Source organism: Erpetoichthys calabaricus, chromosome 7 (genome assembly GCF_900747795.2).
Source record: "Erpetoichthys calabaricus chromosome 7, fErpCal1.3, whole genome shotgun sequence".
NCBI lineage: Eukaryota > Metazoa > Chordata > Cladistia > Polypteriformes > Polypteridae > Erpetoichthys > Erpetoichthys calabaricus.
Window position 1 is genome coordinate 30,438,370 of NC_041400.2, and position 17,898 is coordinate 30,456,267.

General features: G+C 39.2%; 1 protein-coding gene across 1 annotated transcript in view; it reads right to left on the reverse strand.

Annotated features, from left to right (window-relative positions):
• syk (spleen tyrosine kinase) overlaps positions 1–4,044 on the reverse strand; it is a 132,339-nt gene extending 128,295 nt beyond the window's left edge. Inside the window, exon 1 of the mRNA XM_028804870.2 lies at positions 3,933–4,044. The gene's annotated coding sequence lies outside the window, so the exon portion shown is untranslated. The remainder of the gene's footprint in view (positions 1–3,932) is intronic.
• Positions 4,045–17,898: the final 13,854 nt, after the last annotated feature.

The window sequence follows — 17,898 nt, forward strand, 5'->3', positions numbered from 1 at the left end:
CCTGATTGGTAGAGAAGAAGAATAGGAAATCACAAGTGACTCCATAAACATAGATGCTGACCCACTGACTACTCTGTAGGTAAGTATCAAGGATTTGAACTTAATGTGCTGCCACAGGGTGCCAATTTAGTGAGTGATATGTGCCCACCTCGACCGGTTGAACAACAGATTTGTAGCTGCATTTTGAGTCATCTGCTGTGGCTTGGTGACATGTGCCCTATTCCTGCCGCTAAAACTGCAGTAGTCCAGACATGACAAGACCAAAGCCTGGACCAAGAGTTGTGCTGCATACTCCATCAGATGCAGTCTGAACATGTGGATGTTCTATAGAGTGAATCTGCAAGACCAAAAGATAAAATTTATTTCAGACTCTTTTTGTTTTTGTATTCTTGCAATGTCTTCTGTCAGCCTCACTCATCATTCCTCTGTAACACATTTTTATTTTATTATAAAAACAAGCACTAAGCTAGACCAAAAGCAGGATTATAATTAGTTTGCTCTGTTCAAATGTTAGCCCTCTATAATGATGACTACTACTAAAAAATGGCTATTTTTGTCATATTACTGTGAAAGAGGAAATCACATGGTACGCTGATCTACAGATTCAACTTTTTCACCATATGCATATTTTACTATTTACAGAAAAAGTCAAACTGGTACAGTATTTAAGTTTTGTAAAGTTTCAGAGGTTGTCAATTAAAGAACAGCAATAGCAAAAAAAAAAAAAATAGAGAGAAACTGCTAATGCATGATTAAAAAGTGGAGAAAGGAAGAATCGTGGGTACTTTGTCACCAATAATAATAATAATAATAATACAAATCTGAGATGGACTGGCTCCTCACCTGGGGCTGGTTCTTGCCTTATATCTGATGCTGCTGCTATAGATTCTGGCCTCCACACCCCTAAAGCAGGCACGAGAATGTTATGATCATCCTTATTATGAATATTATTTTTATTATTATATGTCGGTGTGGAGTTTACATGTTCTTCCTGTGTTTTCTCAGGTTACTGCAGACTCTTCTCACATGCCCAGAGCATGCAAGGTAAGCTGACTGGCACCTCTAAACTAACCCTTTAAAATGTGCTGTGAATATATTGTATGCGAAATTATGCCCAGCAATTGAATGTCTCTCCATCCAGGACTGGTCAACCTCTGCATGTATTTGGGCAATATCTCTATTAAACCTAAATTTTTAATCTAGTTTATGAAGAAGACATTTGTCTGGGTTTTGCATTGGGGTAGCTTGGCCTTCTACATATAATCCAAAAATGGGCAAATTAGATCGACTGATGACTCCAGACTGACCCGTTATGTGAGTGTGTGTGTCAGCATGCTCTGCAATGAGGTTGGCTTCCTGCCTTGTGGTTAAAGCTGTCAGATTAACCTTTGGCTCAGAAGACATTGCAATGGAACACAAGATGGCTATAAAACTGATGGATGGAAGTGAGGGCTATGAAATAGATGTATGTTCTTCGCTGGGTGAAGGCACTTGTTATTGGAACATCTCTTACCCCAACTGTTGATGCCCCTTGCTCCACCTTTTCACTCTGATTACATCTAGTTTTGGTGTGATTAATACATGGTTTTGAATTGAAATATGTAATCCACTTGGAACAACTAGGAAACAAAATACAACACGTTTGCTTTTAGTTATGGCATGCAAACTATGGACACAAATTACAATGCAATACGCTTTTGCCTTGCATTTTAAACTTGTGCAAAATTGTGTGTGTAGTAATAAACAATTGATCATTTGGTTGAGATGTTTTAATTATGACACAGTAAAACTGTGCCAAAATGAAATGTATTCCAACATGTAAACTACATTGCAATGTACATGGTGCATTTCATTTTGGCACAAATAATATTCCATACTTTCCAACCACAGAGCTGCCACTCTCACAGTAGACACTTTTGTGAATGAAACTCCCAAGTGATCAACATCTTCAAATCAGCCAGTCAGCATCACTGAGATTACATTTCTCCCCATTCTAGTATTTAATGTGAACATTAACTGAAGCTCCTGACCTGTATCTGTAGGACTGAATGTCTTGCACTGCTGCCACATGATTGGCGGAGTAGATAACTGCATGGGGTATGCTGAGGTACAGCTGTTCCTAATAATTTGTACTGTTAGGTCAGATTTGATGGTTAACAATATACCCAAGTCTTTGTGACTAGGAAAACACCAGCAAGCATGATGAACATGCTACTGTAAAAAAAAACTACAGAAGGCGGCGTGGTGGCACAGTGGTAGCGCTGCTGCCTCGCAGTTAGGAGACCCGGGTCTCCCCGTGTCTGTGTGGGTTTCCTCTGGGTGCTCCGGTTTCCTCCCACAGTCCAAAGACATGCAAGTTAGGTGGACTGGCGATTCTAAATTGGCCCTAGTGTGTGCTTGGCACCCTGCGTGGGATTGGTTCCTGCCTTGTGCCCTGTGTTGGCTGGGGTTGGCTCCAGCAGACCCCCGTGACCCTGTGTTTGGATTCAGTGGGTTGGAAAATGGATGGATGGATGGATGGAAAAACTACAGAATTTACATTAAATGAATGGCAAAAAACTTACCAACAAGATATAATGAATCCGTTGTTATTACTGTAAAAAATAATGACAGTATATTGCTGGAATCAAATGTGAAGCTTAGTTTTTTTTTTGACTACTATTGTATTTTACAGCAGTTTTTTTAATCTTCTTGATTTACAGTAGACACCAGGGTGAGTTGCCAATAAATTATTGTACAGTAAATACCCTACATTGTCAAGGTTATGCTTTAAAATATTTTTACATTGAAATCACTGGAAACAAAACAGTCTATCAATATATTTATTCACTTTGCTGATGCCCTTATTCTTGACAACTGGCAACATCTGAGAGAAACAGTCGATTACATTTGTTTGTACCACAGTGTAAACGTATACTGGCAAAAACGTTAATAATACTCTGTAAAACTGCTGACTGATTTAAGAAGAATTACAGTATATAACTGCAGAATAGCCAAACACATTCGGATCACCTCCTGCCTGTAGTTGTGCTTATCGTTTGCCGTCAAACATGCCGCTAACTTACTGTATTTGTGTTGAGGACCCATGGCTCTTTGCAGACTACACTTATGGTTTGTACAGTGACTAAACGGTAAGTTTCTGTTGAGTTTAACTGTAAAAGCAACAGCAGTTGTTAGTGCGCAAACTCCATGCTTATAAAGACAGCATGTTAGTGTCCTCATTATTGAATAATGACCTATTAACTGCAAATGTGCTGTAAACGGAAGGAACGTTATTATTGTTGGAAAAGACATGATCTCATTAAATTCAATTGATTTAAATGAAGACTGGAAAAGTATGCATTATGTCTTTGCCCATTTGTGGCTGTAATAGTTGCCATTCTTGGCAGGTTGCCGCGCTGATCATAAATGAATAATCTAAGTTGCTAGCGCGCTCGCGCACGCACACTACGGTTGAAACTGGAAGTAAGGAGATGGCATGCAGCACGTCACGACGGGATTAGTTAAGAGTAGACTATTACGTAAAATATAAGTCGTTCTTCTGCTGGCATTCCCACTAGACTTGAGGTTTATGAACTCTCCCTTTTCCTTTCTTCAATTGTTAAAGTTGCCGTAGGCTTTAACTGGCGCTTTTCAGTAACTAAAACTTAATTTGAGTTCATTTCGGCGCTGAGTGCAGGCGCAGAGCGCCGTAAGGCAAAAATTAGGTTAAGCATTTTATTATTAAGTGAAGAGGTTTTAAATTTTCTCTAAGTTCTCAACCTTCTTATTTTTCTCCTCTCAATAGTATAAATGTGAGCCTCAAGATTAATTTACTTTTTAAGTTCCTGATGCTATAACTTATTATTGACTAGAAATCACAAAATCTATTTGTCATTAAAAAGCTGCGGTTCTCACTATGATCACGAAGTCCATTTAGATCACACACCAACCTTTCTGATGACCATCACTGAGGAGAGATCTTCGTAAGTAATGTCCATTCGGCCTTTAGACTGCACACTAGTAACTAAGCGACTGATAAGATTAAACATATAGCGCCTCTGCGCTTGCCTTATGCTTACTTACGGCGCATCTGAAGCCATATTGTTCATAACTTCTAATGATTATCCAACATGATTTTTTTTACCTTGTATTCGGATGAGTTAAGTAAAACACTTTGCTTTTTTGATTACATGGTGACACGCCCCTTTCCTTTTTGAAACGCAAGGCAAAACTCATGGCTCACACCCCCCATAGGTTAACTGGTTTTTGTCTTCAGTCAAACACCGTGCACGGTCAGTAATGGTAAGACGGCCTGCGGAGACGTGGGAGATCTGGCTTTATGACAAAGTATCACGTGAAAGTCGACAAGTAAAATAAAGTGTGATTGGTTGACAGGTGTGCGGTGGGCTGGCGCCCTGCCTGGGGTGTGTTGCCTGCCTTGCGCCCTGTGTTGGCTGGGATTGGCTCCAGCAGACCCCCGTGACCCTGTAGTTAGGCTATAGCGGGTTGGATAATGGATGGATGGTTGACAGGTGCGGAGGATGGTGCTGTTGTTTCATAACTCCGCTTCGTAATTTAAATTTTGGGGTAGGCTCAATTTCAGTCCATAATAATAATAATAATAATACATTTTATTTATATAGCGCCTTTCCCATGCTCAAGGCACTTACAGAATATAATAAAGAACGGCAGAATATACAGTATATAGCATTGTACAAACCAGATAAATAAATAAAGAAGATTAAGACAGTAAATTCTGAAAAAAAAAAAAAAAAAAAAAGATGTTTACATTAGGTTGCTTGGTAACCGTCCAGGTGTGAGTGTGAGTGAGTGTGCGCAGCAAGGTGCTTGTATCCCGCTCACATTCCATTCCTACATTTGGTCTGACATAAAGTATGTTCACGTTTGTTTATGTTTATTACTACCTCCAAAATGGATGACATAATATACAGTGGATACGGAAAGTATTCAGACCCCCTTCAATTTTTCACTCTGTCATGTTGCAGCCATTTGCTAAAATCATTTAAATTAATTTTTTCCCTCATTAATGTACACACAGCACCCCATATTGACAGACAAAAAAAAGAATTTTTGAAATTGTTGCAGATTTATTAAAAAAGAAAAACTGAAATATCACATGGTCCTAAGTATTCAGACCCTTTGCTCAGTATTTAGTAGAAGCACCCTTTTGAGCTAATACAGCCATGAGTCTTCTTGGGAAAGATGCAACAAGTTTTTCACACCTGGATTTGGGGATCCTCTGCCATTCCTCCTTGCAGATCCTCTCCAGTTCTGTCAGGTTGAATGGTAAACATTGGTGGACAGCCATTTTTAGGTCTCTCCAGAGATGCTCAATTGGGTTTAAGTCAGGGCTCTGGCTGGGCCATTCAAGAACAGTCACAGAGTAGTTGTGAAGCCACTCCTTCGTTATTTTAGCTGTGTGCTTAGGGTCATTGTCTTGTTGGAAGGTAAACCTTCGGCCCAGTCTGAGGTCCTTAGCACTCTGGAGAAGGTTTTTGTCCAGGATATCCCTGTACTTGGCCGCATTCATCTTTCCCTCGATTGCAACCAGTCGTCCTGCCCCTGCAGCTGGAAAACACCCCCACAGCATGATGCTGCCACCGCCATGCTTCACTGTGGGGACTGTATTGAACAAGTGATGAGCAGTGCCTGGTTGTCTCCATACATACCGCTTAGAATTAAGGCCAAAAAGTTCTATCTTGGTCTCATCAGACCAGAGAATCTTATTTCTCACCATCTCAGAGTCCTTCAGGTGTCTTGTAGCAAACTCCATGCGGGCTGTCATGTGTCTTGCACTGAGGTATGTGTGGAGACAACCAGGCACTGCTCATCACTTGTCCAATACAGTCCCCACAGTGAAGCATGGTGGTGGCAGCATCATGCTGTGGGGGTGTTTTCCAGCTGCAGGGGCAGGACGACTGGTTGCAATCGAGGGAAAGATGAATGCGGCCAAGTACAGGGATATCCTGGACAAAAACCTTCTCCAGAGTGCTAAGGACCTCAGACTGGGCCGAAGGTTTACCTTCCAACAAGACAATGACCCTAAGTACACAGCTAAAATAACGAAGGAGTGGCTTCACAACAACTCTGTGACTGTTCTTGAATGGCCCAGCCAGAGCCCTGACTTAAACCCAATTGAGCATCTCTGGAGAGACCTAAAAATGGCTGTCCACCAACGTTTACCATCCAACCTGACAGAACTGGAGAGAATCTGCAAGGAGGAATGGCAGAGGATCCCCAAATCCAGGTGTGAAAAACTTGTTGCATCTTTCCCAAGAAGACTCATTGCTGTATTAGCTCAAAAGGGTGCTTCTACTAAATACTGAGCAAAGGGTCTGAATACTTAGGACCATGTGATATTTCAGTTTTTCTTTTTTAATAAATCTGCAACAATTTCAAAAATTCTTTTTTTTGTCTGTCAATATGGGGTGCTGTGTGTACATGAATGAGGGAAAAAATGAATTTAAATGATTTTAGCAAATGGCTGCAATATGACAAAGAGTGAAAAGTTGAAGGGGGTCTGAATACTTTCCGTACCCACTGTAAACCCTGCCTTTAAAAATATAGACAATATATGCAATTTTATGCTTATATCTTATTACATGACTTCTAGATGTAGGGTATATCAGCCTTGCTGACTGCTTTGTTGATCTTGTCACCAAAATGTTAATTTAAAAACAGGAAAATCTCTGTGCAAGTCAAATTAAACCTATATGTCACATTACAGCACTTCTTGTCATAGGGTATGTCAGACTGTTGTTATTGATGTTATCACCAGATAACGTCAATTTCAGCTGTTTTTACATTATGTTACTACATTTGCTGATCTCATTGCCAGACCATGCCCTTAGGGACACTTAAAACACCATTGCATCATTGCAATCCACCGAAGCTTGTTCAGTTGCTCCTTCCCTATTGCTTTCAATCCATTTCATGTAGTTCGGTAAAGTTCGTTAACATTTCAGTGATTTTGCCGAACTCAAAGGTAAGTGAATTCAGCAGGTTTCACTCATCACTAGTAAATGCTGCAGGTCCCAGCCACAAGCTCTAAAAGTATCAGACACATCATAAAGCACAAAACATAATGTTAATTCAATTTACTGTACACTTTTAGCAAGAAGTTGCAGATAATGTGGTACTACACATTACACACTATGGTTACTCGTTAATTCATATGGCTTTGTTGTATCTCTATTTTTATATGGTGTTTCTCTTCCCTTTATATGTTTTGTTTTGCAAAATTTTTCATGGCACAATAAATAGCACAACTGTTTGCACATTTGCCACACTTTTTTGTCAGTACTCTATTGTAAAGTGTGGTGCAAGTGAATTGGGAACCCCTTTAGTTATGGCCATGGGCTTTAGACAGGTTCTGTATGAACTGAAGAAAGCTTGAAAATTTAGTAGAACCACGGAAGTTACATTAAAAAAAACACTTTGAAGATAAAAAAAAAAACACTTTGAAGATTTTGGCATCCAGTGAAGATGAGGTGTATTAAGCACTGCTTATTCTCAACTCACATAGATGGGGAGGATTTATTTCATCAATATGCAGGAATTCTATGAGGAGGCAACAAAAGGATACAACCAGAGTGGCGCATATGGTATTATTTAGCTTGATTTTCAGAAAGCATTTGATAAGGTCCCATATGACACGTTGGGCATCAAACTAAAAAAGTGGGAGCTCAGTGTGTTGTGTGTAGACACAGGAAGCAGACCGCTATGATGGGAGGAACATTATCTGAAATTGGTTAAGAGTGGTGTCCCTCAGGGGTCAGTGCTAGGGTCACTACTATTTTTAATATTCATAAATGAGTTGGATAGAAATATAAATAACCAGTTAGTTAAGTCTGAAGATAATACCAAGTTAGGTGATTTGGCAACACTAGAAAAAGTCCAGACAAGAGCACCTTGGCAGATTCCAGGACTACATAAGATGAGTTTATGAGATAATTTTAAAATGGGTTTATGAGAAATGATTATATGGGTTGAACCTTTTAAAGTTTAAGCAAAAGAAGATTAAGAGGTGACACAATTTAAGTGTTTATCATTATGAAGGGAATTAGTACAGTGGATCCCAGCTGTTACTTTAAAATGAGATCAAGAAAAACATGGGGGCACATTTGGAAAATTGTTAAGAGTAAATTTTGTAGAAACATTTGAAACACACAGAGCATTACAGAGACACAGAATAAATTACCAACAAGTGTGGCAGACAGTAGGACTTTAGGGACCTTCAAAACTTGATTTGTGCAGCCATTTTACAGCATCCCGGAGCAATTTTCAGTTTAAGGGCCTTGCTCAAGGGCCCAACAGGATAGGCTCCTTCCTAGCAGTAAGAGAATTTGAACTGGCAACCTTCCACATACCAGTACAGATTCTTAGCCACAGAGCTACCACTCTACTTGATGCTATTTTTGAGGGAATAAGTGGATAGGAATAGCAGTTTTTTTCAGGCTGAATGGCTTGTTCTCATCAAAGTCATTCTAAAGTTCTAATAGGAAGAGCCAGAATGTACGAGAAGGATTATAACTATCAGCACAAGTCAATTACCCAGGAAGACCTCAATTCTGTGTTACTAGTGATAGAGACATCTGATTGCTACGTCCATTACCCACAAGGAATCTCAGCTGGAAATTAGGTTTAAAAACTGGACAGAATACCCTGACACCATTCTGTTTAGGGGTTGAGGATCATGACAAGGTTGTCACTTTCACATTTTTTTTTTTAAAAAGCACATTCCTACTTGTGGGCGGCACGGTGGCGCAGTGGGTAGCGCTGCTGCCTCGCAGTTGGGAGATCTGGGGACCTGGGTTCGATTCCTGGGTCCTCCCTGCGTGGAGTTTGCATGTTCTCCCCGTGTCTGCGTGGGTTTCCTCCGGGCGCTCCGGTTTCCTCCCACATTCCAAAGACATGCAGGTTAGGTGGATTGGCGATTCTAAATTGGCCCTAGTGTGTGCTTGGTGTGTGGGTGTGTTTGTGTGTGTCCTGTGGTGGGTTGGCACCCTGCCCAGGATTGTTTCCTGCCTTGTGCCCTGTGTTGGCTGGGGTTGGCTCCAGCAGACCCCCGTGACCCTGTGTTCGGATTCAGCGGGTTGGAAAATGGATGGGTGGATTCCTACTTGTCTTTAATTATATATAACACAATAAGACATCAGAGCCGAGTGCCTCATGAGGAAAAGCTGTGAAATGTACAGTTAAGTGGGCAAGTTAAATGGCAGCACAACACACAACAATGCATGGAAAAGGATGAATTTTTACATTGCCACTCTTCATTTCTCCCCGTGTTGCTCGTTTCCATTCTTTTCATCCTAGTACAATTCTTTGGTGAATTAATTTAATCAAGTTGTGAAAGAAGATCAATTTCAGAAGTCACCTTACCACCTGAAGCCTTCCAACACACCTTTAAACTGAAGCAAGAACTTGGAGTGAAGTGCACATACTGTACTGTACTAACCAGTGCCAGTGACATCAGGCTCCCAGCTGCTCCTTCCCCATTAAAGTAGGCAGACTCTGTTAATCACTGTGGTTACTGCCTACAGGGTTTTATAAAAGAACAATTACTTTTTTGTTTGGGTCTCAAGGTTGTACTTTCATGTTTAGTCATGCAGCAAGGTAAACGCTTGAGTGCATCATATTTCTTTTCATAAGAAAAAAAATGTATTTGGTCTTTTGTGAGTGAAAGCTAGTGCCAACTTTGTCACTGCTGGTCACAAGCAGATTAGGAAAATTTGACTCCATTTATATTGCTAGAATTAGGCATTGTTCTCTGTTACTGTAATCAACATTAGTATAGATAGATAGATAGATAGATAGATAGATAGATAGATAGATAGATAGATAGATAGATAGATAGATAGATAGATAGATAGATAGATAGATAGGGCATCTATCTATCTATCTATCTATCTATCTATCTATCTATCTATCTATCTATCTATCTATCTATCTATCTATCTATCTATCTATCTATCTATCTATCGCTTGACAGTGCGGCTTGATATTTCCCACATCTCTAACCACACTCATTTCATCAAAAGGAAGCCTGCTTTCCACTTGTGGTTGTTTCAGCCTCACACATTTCCATCATGCCTACGTAAAAAAAATAACCTTATTTACCAAAAAGTTTACCATATAGTTTACTATAACACTGATTCCTGTGAGCTGGGGTGCAGCACTGCATGGCTAATTATACATGCAAATTAGCCACATGCCTTAAAGGAGCCCTCCCCTCATCAGAAAACATAGGATATGATATGAAATAATAAAAACAAATGATGTATGACTGTTTACATGGTGTGTCTATTTAGAGAAAGTATCTGTACAGATAAATTGAGACAGATGTTCTAACTGCAACAGAACAAACCACTCCCATGCTGCTACTTTTGGGCTAAGGCCAATGTGTGCCCCGACAGTATAATTCTATTAGCGCAATGATCTGTATTTTATTTACTTTCTAATAGTTTGCGGTCGTTCGTTGTATTTTGTTTTGGTGTTCATTCTTTTGATGTTTGTGGCACAGTGGCACATTGGTTAGCGCTGCTGCCTCACAGCTCAAATCACTCATTTGGCCACCATTGGTCCAGCGTAGTTGGTAGACTTTCCCTAGCCCTCAGGGACACTTAGAAGACCATTGCACCATTAAAATCCATTCAAAACTAGTTCAGGTTCTCCTTCCTCTTTGACTTTAAGGCATTTCACAGAATCTGCTGAAGTTCATGAACATTTCCATGATTTCGCCAAACTTACAGTGAAGCGAACTCTGGAGGGTTTGCTCATCACAATGATACTCAAATAGACATTCAAGTGATGATTCATTGGTATTAGCAGGCCCAAAGTGTGTCTAGAAAATATTCCCCACACAATTACACCATTACTACCTGCTTGGACTATTGACACAAGGCATGTTTGGTGTAAGTGTGTTTTTAATATTGTGCAGTGTTTGGTTTATACCAAAAATGGAGTTTAGTTTGATGAGTAAAAAAAAAACAACTTTGGTATCACCAGACAATAGAAGTTTCTTCTAGCTGACTTCAGAGTCTCTCATTGGGCCTTCTGGCAAACTCTAGATGAGATGTCCTGTGTGTTTTTTCACTTTGCTGTTCTCCTATAAAGCTGTGAGGGGTGAAGCACACAGGCAACTGTTGTTGTGTGCACAGTCTCCCCAGTTTCAACCATTGTAGTTTGTAACTCCTTCAGAGTCCTCATAGATCTTTTGGTGACCTCCATCCCTAGTCTTATTCTTGTATGATCTCTCAGTTTTTGTGGATAGCCTTCTCCAACCAGATTCATACTATAGCTGTTCTATACTTTTTCCATTTATTAATGATTGATCTAATTGGACCAAGGGATATTCAGTGACTTGTGACTTATATAGATTAGATTAGATTTACTTATTTGGCTGACGCCTTTATCCAAGCCGACTTACAACATTTATGATACAATTGGTTACATTGCTTATGGTGTTCCAATTGGAGCATGGGCAGGTCAAGTGACTGGCTCATGGTCACACAATGACAGTAGTGGGATATGAACCCACATCCTGAGTGTTTGAAGTCCAAATCCTTAACCACTACACCACACTGCCTGCCTGGTAGATAGTATTCATCCCATGACCTGTGCTTGATGGGTTGCTTGGTGAGCTCTTTTGTCTTTAGACTTCCACCATACTGACTCACCAAACATTGAACCTTCCAAATAAGGGGCATTTATGCTACAGTCAATTGGGCTTATAGACAGTTGATCTCCATCACACTAATTCAGGGACTTCTAAAACTAATTAGCTGAAACAGTGAAGATTTAGTGTATCATACTGAAAAGGGTAAATGCCTATGTGATCAATTATTTAATGTTTTCCTTATAATTCATTTAGATCACTTTTCAGAGAGCCTGTTTTCACTTTGACTTTAAAGAGTCTTTTTCATTGATCAATGTGAAAAGACCAAATCCACTGTGATTCAATGTATAACAATAACATGCGTACTTCCAAGAGTTGAATACTTTTAGAGGCACTGCAAAACTCATACGCCTGCTTATGGCATTTTGTCTTTTGACTGAGAGATTAAATCTGTGTGAACATAAGGAGAGCATGCAGACTGCAATTAAACTGAAGTGAACCAGATAGTAAACCAGTTTTGAAGAAAATGATTGGGATTTGGATAGGAAAAGGAAAATCTCAACTTTTGATATATGAAAGACATAAAAAAGACCAAAACAGGCAAAAACAGGAAGAATGTACAGACTATGTATCTGTTCTCTTCACAGTCCAAATTAATTTAGCATTGATGGCAGCAGAGATGCATCCATGTTGAAAAGAGAAGCCAGCCATGACCGGGGCACAAGTAAACTGTAGGGCACACTAATGCACACACACCCACAATCACTCTTACGGGACCAGCTTAGCAGTGAACCAGCAGTTCACCAACTTAACCTGCATGTCTTTCTCATGTGAGAGGAAATCTGATTATCTAGAGAAAGTTTATATGGATTTAGACTATGCAAAATTCACATAAATAGTGACCGCAAGTGGAATCTGAACCCGGGGCTTGTAAAGCAGCAGTGCTAAACACAGGACCATGCTACTGCCAGCAGAGGCAAATATATTTGTTTTGAAAAATCCATTACAAATTATCAAAACCAAGAAACAGTCCAGCATTCCAATTGTTGGATAATATCACTGTTTTTGATTGTAAAGTGTTAGCATTAAACTTCGATTAAGAAAGCATGCAATGAGATATTAGGAAAAATAACTGATCACTCAGACTGCAAAAACATTCACTCAGGTCACACCACAGGTCATTATCTGAAGTCATACAACCACTTTTAACATGAGACCAATTGTATTTCTTACTTAAAAAAACAAATATCAAAAGTGTTATTCATTTCTTTGTCTATTAGGAAAAACAAATAATTAAGTTTTTCTCACTAAGCTGAATATACTCCATTTATTTTCAGTATCCTGTTTGTCCTTTTCAGGAGTACAGGGGGCTGAGCTAATCCTGGCAGCAATGGTAGCAACCTTAGATGGGGCAGAAGCCCATTACATAGCTTGTTCATTCATACTGGGCTAATGTATAATTACCATATGGCCTAATCTTTATGTCTTTGGGAGGAAATCTGAAGTATCTTGAGAAAATCACAGGGTGATAAAACCTGCCCTGACAGCATTTGGTGCCAGTCAAAGACCAAACCTTAATGGGCCACCACTCCAGTACAGGGTACTCTCCTGCTTATGCCAAACATGCACTTATCCTGGACCAATTTAAATTTTTCAATTAACACAACAAGGAAATGCAAACTTAATCACCTTAAATATATTTCCTCATACTATATGAAGGAAGACAAAGATGAACTGTCATCATGTTTGTTCTGCTTTTTCTACTAAGGAACGTGGAAGCAATTTGTTGAGCTGGGCTGACCCTTTCCCTAGCAACTTCCTACAGTCCTACTTGGGGAAAGCCCAGATACTCCATGTGTGCTGTGCCTGCCCCTCAATTTGCTCTCATTGGGCTGTCCTGTCCAAAAAAGCTGCGCTGAAATCCACAGGGTCAAGTGTGAGGGTCAGCTACCAAAGCAGATGGACACTGGCATATGGAAAAAGAAAACAGTAATGTCTTCAGCAGAAGTTAGGTCTGTCGTTAAAGATTTAAATGCCAGTAGTGTGTAAACAAATCGCAAATTTTATTTATAAACTTTTAGCAAGCCTATTCCACTAATCACTTCGGACGAGAGTAGGCCTGACTCTAGGGAGACATTTAGTTGGGCTAAGCCTCCTCTAATATCATGTCAAGCCTCCATACCCATGCTGTTGCACTTGACTGGTGCATGGAGTGAGGTAACAAGGCCATCTACTTAGGCAGTGCTTTTGTCAGCATTGTCGTGTAAGTTTTTTTTTATATTATGAAATAATCAAGCAAAAACATTAAGTGTGATCTGTATGAATTAAACAGACATGCAGTGCCTTATTTGTATATTACCTTTAAAAATTGTGAGAAAAACTGGAGCAGTGCTATTAAATGCAACTATAAAAAATGTGAAGTGTAGAATCATCAAGTCATCGATGATGGTGAACAAATGAGGATGGGATTTGAGTAGTTTTAACATAAGCTTTAATGTAAGCTGATATGAGAGATGCTTATACTTGGAACTAAATCTTTAACAATGCATATAAAGTCTTTGCAGTCATGTTGCCATGTTGATCATTTAATTTTATTTAGCCACATCTGTGTCTCCTATGCTTTTCTTGTTTGAAGATTATTATTATTATTGCAATATATATGATGGGTCAGTGCCCACGCACACCGCATGGATTGCAACAACTCAGAGTGACATGCTCCTCAGGTCCAGACACAAGGGTACTCAAGTATATATACTGATTATGTCATTTTGTATTTTTTTTTTTAATTCTAGAATATGTTTAAGGTGTCAGCCACTATGTCTGTTAAAAGACTCTTAAGTTTGCATTGCGAGTGTTCAGTTAAAAGGGCAGGCTTTTAGCTTACAGGAGAGTTTGAAACAGTCGAGGTATTTAACCTTCTTGATGTTAACCCTGGGCATCTCGAATTAAGTTGTACTGTTCGTATGTACAGTGTTAAGCACAAAAAGGATGGTATTTTGCTCTCATCTAGTGGATAAAATATTTTCAAGCTGCAAAAAAATAATAAATACTAGGGGGCTTTGTCCCCTGCTCACTTCGTTACGCGCCAGCAACTTTGCGTCTCTGCTTCTCACAAACAGCAAAACTTTTAATTCTTGCAGATAGGCCTCTTCATTAGGCTATTTTTTCCTGATGACAACATGAATTAGACGATCTATAAGTCTCCGACTTAAAGTTTAAAGCCAAACAATATCTACATACTTCTGTCATATCACCTATGTCCATATATTCGTTCTCTTTTCTCTTTTACCTTTTCGTTAATATCGCATTGAATTTTGATTCCATGTTTGGAATTACATTGTGACAACACAATGTATAACAGCCCGTGAGTGAATATCGTTTCTTTCTCTCTACATGAACTGTGTCTGACAATAGCATTCATACAAATGAGAAATGACTGAACCGTGTGCATGGCTGTAAATGTTTTAGATGTGGGCAGGAATTTTCCAAATCTCTTTGTATGAAGTCTTGTTTTGCAGTGCTTGAAATTTTCTCTTGCGTGATTTTACTTTCTCCAAACAACCAATCTTTTAATTCTCGCGGATACGTCTCTGCATTGGGAAGAAACACTACATTTTCCCTGATTGCAACATGAATTAGACAATCTGCAAGACTCCGATTTAAAGTTTAAATCCGAACAATATATTCAATCTCTTTTCACTGTTCCGTTATGTCACCGAGTAATAATTTCCATTTGTTTGCGCTAATGCGATCTTTACTATCATTTTTTTGAGACTTTCGAATTTTCGTACTTCCATCTCTAACCTGCTCTGCATGTGTATTGCACAAACGTTGTTGAATTCTTGACGACGTTCTACTTTGTCATCTACTCTTTGTCTTTTATTTCCGACCCCAGGCATGGTTAAATCTCTTGGCACAAAGTCTCATCTCGTGGGACATGAAAGTGTCTCTCTTCAAAAGATCACGTCTCGTCGCAGGATAAAAAGTCACATCTTGTCGCAGGATAAAAAGTCTCATCTCCCAAGGTTTTTTTATTATAATAGAGAGATTTGACACTCTATGGTAAATCATGAATATTCATGAGTGGGGCAGAGTCTTCAACCAAAACACACAATGGCATGTAAACAAAAAAACGCAAAGCCAGTTTTAGAACAAACTGAAAGTAAACTATTAGTTGAATCAAGTTGAACTATTAGTTGAATCAAGAGATAGTGATAACAATGTAAATCAATCATCAGATGTTAACACAGATAGTGAAACTGAAGCTTCAGCATCGCAAAAGGTGAATTGATTGAGAACAAGTGGAAAAACAAAAAAGATGTTACCTCCCAAGCACTGCTCACAACACAGCATGATTTGTGAGATGGCACAATACCTATTTGAATGAGTGGCCATAAAGCTATGTACACTGTGGCATTCAAGTGAACAAGTCTAATGTTTGTCAAGAAAACTACACTACCACCAGCCTGTACCACTGACACAATGCTGGATTGTTGTGAGTTGTCTATGCCAAATTCTAATCTCTTATGTACAAGTTGAAGCAGACACTGAAATTTATGAGAACAGGCAACGTTTGTCCAGTCTTCAATTGTTTCATCTAGCAAAGTGATCAGTATAGTTGAAAAGTGGGAGTCAAATGTTCACAGTGACACAGGGGTTCAACATTCCTTATGAAAAATAGTCATGAATCTTCAATTCAGTTTGAGAAGCTTTAAAAAGTAAATCAATTTCAATGGACTTTAACTGTTCACCAATGTTATTGGTGCATACAGTGAAGGAGTCACCCTCATGTAAAGATGGGAATCATCAGTATACAAATGGATACCATACAGACAACGAAATGAAGGTTGTCACCAAGTTTGAGACATTATGCATGGACCTTGGGAGCAGGACACCTTAATCAGGGCCGGATTTTCCTATAGGCTAACTAGGCTTCAGCCTAGGGCCTCAAGATCAAGAGGGGCCTACATTCAAATTGTTAGCAAAATTTTATTATCTCTCATGTAATTTACAAACTTAAAAATGGAAGGTGAAAGGGCCTTATAAGTGGAATAGCCTAGGGCTTCTTTTCATATAAATCCGGCCCTGACCTTAATGAAGAGTATTGTCTTAGTGCTAACTACAGCAAGCCCTTGAATGCTAAGAGGACAGATGGTTGCAGGTAACACAGAGAGAACATTACACCATGATAAAAGCTCCAATGTTTTTAGTTAGATAGTTGCAATTCCAATGCTTACGAAAGCTCAAAGTTATTAAAAACAAAATGTTGAATATGTAAAGTCATAGTGTGGCTGGCTATTTAGAGCTCTAATTTAACACAAATAGAGCAGAGCAACTATATAAATCATTCAATGAGATGCTGGGTGTGTTGTGGACTGTCTTGTCTTTAAAATTCAAGAGAAGAACTTTCCTTTTGGTGACTTATGCTTTGTTCACATTACCATTTTGTTCTTTGTCCCTGTCTATAGTAGGATCTTTTTAGGCTTGTTTTGATCGTTCTTATTTAGCAGCCAAAAATGTGAAACTTTCTGTGCCTGCATAGCTGTGTTCCATGCTCTAAAATGTCTTTCCTTAAGTAAAACATCTGCATCTTTAAAGCTGAATAATGTCACACTTGGAGCTGCAGCTGACCTTACAGCTATTAAGTGTATAGAAGATCCAGAAGAGTGAGAGGGAGGTACACATTTAGTTTTAAAGGAAGGCGTAGCTTCTACTATGGATCATGTCGAGGTACTGGTCAAAGACTGCATCTTCCATGCTCATTAGTGAAATTATGAAATTCAAAACACATGTCCTTTTAGACTGCTCTTGGTCTGGTCAAGTCTGCCAAGATCATCACTTTATCATGATCAATGGTACTGTTATTAGATGATTTTCAGACTGCTACCTGAACACTTATTAAAATATTACTTGTCTTACTACCTGTCAAAGACAAGCAATAGGATAATTTATAAATATTTGCCATTTCTTGCCCTACGTGTACCTTCAGCACCTTTACTTGGTATCCACTTCTGTTTGAATCTTTCTTGACCGGCGCTCCCACTCTCAAGTTCATTTCCATAAAGCCAGCTTCTCAGATTCTTATTAATTTTGAGATTCCTTTCTTACTTCCTGTCCAGTTTTAAACTTCCCATCTTTGAAGGTGGCTCCTATGTCTTTTCTCCTCATCATGTATCTCACACTCAAACTTCCTCTGTCAACAGCATCACCAAAGCCAAACTGACCAATCACATCAAAGTCAAACTGATCTATCAGATTGCTCTGAGCGAAAGGACACA